Genomic DNA, 7721 nt, shown 5'->3' on the forward strand with positions numbered 1-7721 from the left:
ACATAAAATTTGATGAGGCAGATTTAGTTATTGACTATATCTAAAATATGATTTTAGTTCGCCTCCCCACTACCCGCAGGAACAGAATCTAGCACTTGGTCACCTTATAGGATACATTCTTTAAAATAAATACCAATTAACCTATCCTGGTAAATCTGATAATTTACCAATCTTCTATACGGATGCCTCTTTTTGTATTCTCTTTTATTGGGGGCAAGAGCCTGAAGAACATGAATTTGATGAAGAAGGATGAGAAGATGCCCCAGTAGAAGCTCCTGATCGACCAAGAAGACATGCATCTCCATGAGCACCTACACTAGCCTACCCTCATGAAGATTTGGTCAAACTCTTCGACCAACTTCAGAGTCATCTTGACACACACATACAAGAACAACATCAGCAACATGAGGAAGATATGCGGTGGTTTGGGGAACGGTTCACTTCGATTGATCACCATTTTGACACAATCCTTCAATATTTCCAACCACACCCACCTCCACCTTCAAGTGCTCAGGATCCTTCTTTTTGAAGTGTATCTTTTTTGTACTTTCTTTCTTAGTGTTGTTTGTGTCTCCTCCTTTTGGTGTTGTCAAAAGGGGGAGAAGTCTTGTTGTAGTCAGTTAATTCTGTTATAGTCAATTGTCTTGCTTATGTATTCTCGTTATCTTGCTTATGTATTTTTGCTTAAATGCATTTTTCTTTTTCTATCTATTTTCTGATGTTTTAATTTTTTTTTTAAAGAAAAACAAATAAAATAAATGCCATGCAACTTTATTTGACATCAACAAAAAGAGGGAGATTGTTACAATCCATGACCCCTAGTTTGATATTTTGATGATGACAATTAATGTCATCTAATTTATAATTTATTAAATATCTTTTATTTCTACTATTGTCTGTGAGTACTAACATTTCAAGGAGATCATAAGTTGCTCCAGACAATAAGAAGACTCAGGTTTGGGTATAATAGGAGTGTGAGTTTGTAACATTGTAATTTCATCAATTAGTTTATTTTCTATTTTCTTGAGTCTGGCCATAAATTTCATGTAAATCTGAGCAACCATGCAAACACACAGGGGGAGAGGGTTTTTAAAATGTAGATTTTTTTTCTTCTTCTCTGATGATCGTACTATACAAGTTTATATCATACTATACGATCTGATCTGGTTGAAACATATTTTTTGTGAACAGGTCATACTGTACAACTACGATCGTACTTTACGATGTGTTACCAATCCAAAACCCTAGCTGCCAGAATAGTTTAAGTAAATTTATTAGCAGTTCGTACTGTACGAATATATTCATACTGTACCATTTATTTTGAATACTTACTTAAATTAACCTATGATTAGTAGAATAAATCAAGGATTAATTTTTGATTGGTCATCATATGGTATGAACCAGTTCATATTACACAATGAACCGAGGCTATTTTTGATCGTCCCAAAGTTCGTCCTAGATGATCCCTTGATTTTTCCTAATCGTACTATATGTAGTAGATAATACCCTATGATGTATAGAGACGAGTTTTGATCATCCCGGACTTCATCTTGGATGTTACCCTTATTTTTCCTAATCGTACTGTACGAAGTAGGTCTTACCCTATGATGTACAGAGATGAGTTTTGATCATCTCGGGTATCATCCTAAAAGAATAGAAGCTGTTGCAAATTCAGTTTCATGGACTATGTTTTGATGATTGGCAAACACTCTTGCTTTTCTTCAACTTCCTGTTATTACTGACATTTTCAGGATTCAAAGATCGGACAGAAATCGGAATCAGCACAAGACTGGGTAGATTAGGGGGCGAAGGCGCGAAGCGATACCGATCATTTTTGCGTACGTGAACCTTCCTTTATTGGGTCCGTTGAGTCAGTCTGTAATTTTCGTTTTTCTTTCTTGAGTCAATTGTAATTGTTTGAAGTGACTGATGTTAAGTAACCATACACACACACACACACACACACTTGAGAGATTTAGAAATTGAGTTTTTACTCACATCGTCCCGGACGATATAAAAAATAGAAGATCTAATCAGGATTTCTTAGTTAAGGCAGCCGTAATTAACTGATCGGCTTGGATGATACCTGTATCGGTCAGGACGATATGCTTAATATAGAAAGAAATTGCTGTTATGATCAATTTAGGCATTCTGTATTTTTGGAAATCTGCTAGGACGATCATGAGATCGGCCTGAATGACATTACACAATTGTGCCTAAATTGATCCAAGAATCAAGGAAGTAATTAAGGATAATTGCTACGATCACATCATCCTGGATGATCGCAGGATCGGCCAGGACGATCTATTCAAAAACCATTAGTTGCTTATGGACGATAAATATCGGCCAACATAAATTCAGGGCGATTCTCTGGATGATTTTTCTCTGATTTGAACTGATCGGCCAGGACGACCGTGAGATCATCCTGGATAATAAAGTCGGCAACTTGTAATTAATGAGCCCCTTTGAAGCTCTTCTATTTAAGAGCTTAAAAACTTAGAAGTTTTCATGTATCAAAGGCTTGATTTTGATTGTTTTGAGATTGTGACAAATTTACTTTGGTTTATTATTCTATGAGATATTTTTTCTTAAACCAAGTGATGAAGGGAACCTTATCTCATATCCAATTGGTTTTCTTTGAGTTAGGTCATTGATTTCAAAAGACGATTCTACCCTAAAAGAAAGTCTGAGATAAGGGTAACCATAATCGGATATTCTACCGTTCTTTGGATTGTAGATGATGTTAACTCATTAACTCACAAGTTTTTTTAAAAAAATCAATCACATGGAATGCTACATCATATTCATGCCTTGGGCAAAAAAAAAATTGGTCTTTTGATTTGCTTTCTTCGTTCCCTCCTTTTTGAGATGTCAAAAGGGGGAGTAGTTTAGGATGCTTGCTTACACTTTTGATTCCATATTTTACACTGCTATTTTTAAAATAATTGTCGTAGTGTTTTACCGTCATCAAAAAGGGGGAGATTGTTGCAAATTTAGTTTCATGGACTATGTTTTAATGATTGGCAAACACTTGCTTTACTTCAACTGCCTGTTACTACTGACATTTTCAGGATTCAAAGATCGGATGGAAATCGGAATCAGCTCAAGACTAGATAGATTAGGGGTTAGTCAGTTTGTAATTTTCTTTTTTCTTTCTTGATTAAATTGTAATTATTTGAAGTGACTGTTGTTAAGTAACCCTACACACACACACTTGAGAGATTTAGAACTTGTGTTTTTACTCACATCATCCCGGACGATATTTATATCATCATGAACGATCGAGCTCAAAATAGAAGATCTAATCAGGATTTCTTAGTTAAGGCAGCCGTAATTAACTGATCGGCCAGGATGATATACTCAATACAGAAAGAAATTGCCTCCATTATCAATTTAGGTATTCTGTATTTTTGCAAATCAGTCAGGATGATCATGAGATCGGCCTGAACGATATTACACAATTATGCCTAAATTGATCTAGAAATCAAGGAAGTAATTAAGGATAATTGATACGATCACATCATCCTGGATGATCGCAGGATTGGCCAGGACGATCTATTCAGAAACTTTTAGTTGCTTCTGGAAGATAAATATCGGCCAGCACAAATTCAGGGCGATGCTCTGGATGATTTTCCTCTGATTTGAATTGATCGTCCAGGATGATCGTGAGATCGTCCAGGACGATCAAGCAAATTTTTAATCATCTAATTTGCATTCAGGGCGATGCTCTGGCCGATCTTATGAGATTTGTACTGATCGTCCTAGACGATAAAGTTGGCAACTTGCAATTAATGAGCCCCTTTGAAGCTCTTCTATTTAAGAGCTCTTGTTCAACATTTTTGAATATCCTTGGCGGCTGTCTTGACTTGAGAAATCCTAAAGGAGAGAGAGAGGGGGGGAGAGAGAGAGAGGATTTTGTGAGGGGGAGCATGTGAGGGGGTTCACAAGAGTTTCTCCAAGCATTGTTCCACTTCTTCTTCCCTAGAGTCTCTTGTCCTTGGAAGGGTTGGGAGAAGTAAGTTTCAGCAAGTGATCGTGGTTCTCTGCCTGCTACAGGAGGAAGCAAAAGGAGTTGGGTTCTCTGCCTTGCCGGGTGTGGCAAAAAGTATGTGTTTTTGTGAGGGCTTCTCCGCCTAGCTGTGGGAGCTAAAGGAGAGTCACGTTGGTAGTGTAATACTTGGAGGGCGCCTTCGGAGAGTGGAAGTAGGTCAAGTTGACCAAACCACTATAAAACCTTGTGTTCCTTTTACTTCTTCCGCACTTTAATTTTTTCAGCACTTATTTTTTCGTGGTGATTTTGATTTGTGATAATCGTTCTTTTGGTTTTAAAGAATTTTTTAAAATACCAATTCGCACCCCCCCCTCTTGGTTAGCCTCGGGACTAGTTTATAGGGCTTAACATCCCTAATGAACTTTCAGAAGAGTTTTCCCTATCATACCGTATGAGTTTATATCATACGGTATGAACTTATTCAAAAGTTTAAACCTATTCGTAAACCTTCATACTAAGATGAAGCTCATTTGTACTAATCGTTCTGTAGGATATGTAATCATACTGTATGATGGTAACGGCTACTTTGAAAAATTTTAGGGTTTTTGGAGCCCATTTTAAGTATCAAAAAGTAATGTTTTTGGTATGTGACTAAGAGAGGGAAATGTGATTAGAGAGGGTTTCCTTGGGTGAGAGCCCTTGAGGAGATTTTAAGGTTTACGAGAGGAAGGAGATGGTGGACTTGGTGAGGGAGATCACACGGTTGCTCCAAGCTTGCAGCACTTTGCTCCTCCTATGGTCCGAGAATATATTGTGGGAGGCTTTCTTAGGGGGCGACTCTTCTACATCCGTGTCTTCTAAGGTACTCTTCCTTCTCCAGGAGGAAGAAAAATGAGAAGGTACGCTGCCGTCACTAGGAAGGTCAGAAAAGTGCTTGGCACTCCATCACGCCCGGTTGGTGAAAGTGAGTCTTGTAAGGGCTTCTCCACCTTGCCTTTGGGGCAAAAGAAGAACTATATTTTTATAGTGATTCCCAGAGTGGAGGACTCTGTGGAGTGGACGTAGGTCAAGTGATCGAACCACTATAAAAACTCTTGTGTACTTTTTCCTTGCTTTTATTTTTTCTTGCACTTTATTGTCATTATAATTGCTTGTTAAAAAACATTGTGGAAATAGTTGTTGCAAATTATGCTCAAGTACTTGCTTTCGCATTAATTAAATTTTTCTGTTAAAATATTAAAAACCAAAAAATTATTTATTAAAACTCATGTTTAGGATTTTTATTGCAACAAGTTTTTCGTAATTCACCCCCCCCCCTCTTGGCGCATCTAGCAATTTGAAAGTGAACACTTCAATCAATACAAGTTTTGAATTATAAATCTTACTAACAATGATGAATACATAAGAATAACTTCTACATCTGATTCAACTTATAATGCAAGAAAATAAATATCCTACAAACACGAATAAGTTAAACATAATAAAAATTAATAAAAAACTTGAAATTCTCCAAGTAATAGAAAGTGAATAAAGAGATAACATGTCTATATCATTGGTAATAGTGCTAAAAACGTGATTCATGCTACACCTTATATTTATGGGCTATAAAGAATTTTACGCAAGTGCACGTGTCATGTTAAATAGTATATAGTGAGTTTAGTAGCCTTTGTATGAATATTCAAATAATCTCTAAAATCACCTAACCCCAACTTTTATTCTTGTGTTAAGTGTAAATTGTGCACTATTTATAAGGTTAAATTTTAGTGAAAAATATAGTGATTTAGTTGCGTGTGTGTAGACAATATTTAGAAGAAGGCAAAATTTCATAAGTATTGAATGAGCAACACAGCGCCCATTGTTCCATGCTACAACATCTTTATCTACAACTCCCAAACTTCTATTTTAGACATTACAGCACTGGCCTCTCTGAAATTTAAGGAAAAAGTAGCTCTTAAGCAGAGCCAAGGTTAGCACCTTATTGCGTCCCAACATTGTTACACTAAAAATCAGCTCTGCAACACTATAGGCTTAGGAATATGAGCACTACAACACTAATCATCGCAACATTATAGTGCTTTATTACACTTTAAAGCCCTGCAATGCTCAACTTTATTACTGCCATGGTGGAGCAGTTATCAAAAGGAGTTGTGCTAACTTAGCCAAAAGATGTGCCAGTTCAACCAAAAATCATGCCACATTAACACAACATTGATGCAGATACAGTTTTATAGTGCTAATGTGCTAGTTCATTTTAGACTATCACGGCATAACCATATACCCGAGGCCATTACTTATCTTGTATAACTATTTTTTTAGTTATTTCATTAGAGGAGTTCTATCATTTTAGTGGATTCTTATACTTTTGAGTGTCTTCCTTTAGTTCCCTCTTAAAGTGAAGTCTAAGGTATGCTTGGGAAGTGCAATATACTTTCATTTAGAGATCTTAGCCTGAATAACATAAGTAATTATATTGTTGGAAGAAAAAGGAGTGAGGAATGTCAATTGATCCTTCCAGGTGATATTTATCTTATTAATTCCCTCGTATATTTTTTCTTATTTGAATGAAATCAACATGAGTTTGCTTTTTTATGTTATCAATGTCTGGCTAAATCTCTAATTTTTGGGATAATGACGTAAATGGATCAAGTATTAATGTATGATTTTATGCTTTAAATTACTTAAAAGTTATTTTCAATATCTCTTGCTCTTAATTTAATGCATACAATGCTTATATATGTAGTTAATATCTAGTGTGATGCATTGCCTCGATATATGAATATGCGAACAAATAGAAATTTTAAAATGAAATGTTAGCATACTTAGACATAGGATGTCAAACCGTTTAGATTCTATGAAGATATTATATTTATAGGAAGGCAATAAAGCTTCCTTTTCACAACTACAAGCTTGATAAAGATCTAGGGGTCCATATGCTCTTATCCAAATCTAAAATTAAGAGATTATTAGGAAAGTCATATTGTAGTAGAAGGACCATCCTAATTATCTTACAGAGTATGTTAACCCTATAGTAGAAGGAATTTATCAGAGTATCAATAAACCTACTATCCAGGCCAATAACTTTAACTTAAACCCCTAATAATTTAGATGATTCAAAATTATCAATTTTAGGGAATTCCTATTAAGGATCCAGAGCTATACTTAGCTAGCTTCTTAGATATCTGTATAATATTAAAATATAATGGTGTTAGTAATGAAGCTATTGGACAAAGATTGTTCCCATTTTCTATAAGAGACAAAGCTAAGATGTCATTGAATTCCTAATCCTCAGTCTCTATAACCACCTAGAATGAGTTGGCACATAAATTTCTTGCTAAGTATTTCCCACCTTTAAAAAATACCAAACTTAGGAGTAAAATCACATCTTTTGGTCAATTTGAAGGATAGCATATTTATGAAAGTTGGGGGAGATTTAAGGAAACACTTAGGAGTTTCCCTCACCATAGTTTAGCTATTTGGTTAGTTATTCAGACTTTTTATAATGGTTTGGTAGGATCCCTTAGGTCAATCATAGATACAGTAGCTGAATGTGCTTTAATGTCTAAGACATTTGAGGAATCCTATAAACTAATTAAGGAATTGGCTATAAATAATTCTAGTTTCCTTCTTATAGGGTGAATCCTGAGAGTAGCAGGTAAGTATGAATAAGATGTATTATCTATTTTGATTGTACAAGTAGCTATAATATATAAAAAGGTAGAAATTATTGGAG

The 7721-nt window shown here is 35.5% G+C and overlaps 1 non-coding gene across 1 annotated transcript; it reads right to left on the reverse strand.

The window, feature by feature from the left end:
- Nucleotides 1–7351: 7351 nt before the first annotated feature.
- Nucleotides 7352–7458, reverse strand: LOC114580973. Its single transcript, XR_003702769.1, has one exon. It is a non-coding gene; the product is annotated as a small nucleolar RNA R71 (small nucleolar RNA).
- Nucleotides 7459–7721: the final 263 nt, after the last annotated feature.

The sequence above is a fragment of the Dendrobium catenatum genome, unplaced genomic scaffold (assembly GCF_001605985.2).
Source record: "Dendrobium catenatum unplaced genomic scaffold, ASM160598v2 fragScaff_scaffold_1446, whole genome shotgun sequence".
In the NCBI taxonomy this organism is placed as follows: Eukaryota; Viridiplantae; Streptophyta; class Magnoliopsida; order Asparagales; family Orchidaceae; genus Dendrobium; species Dendrobium catenatum.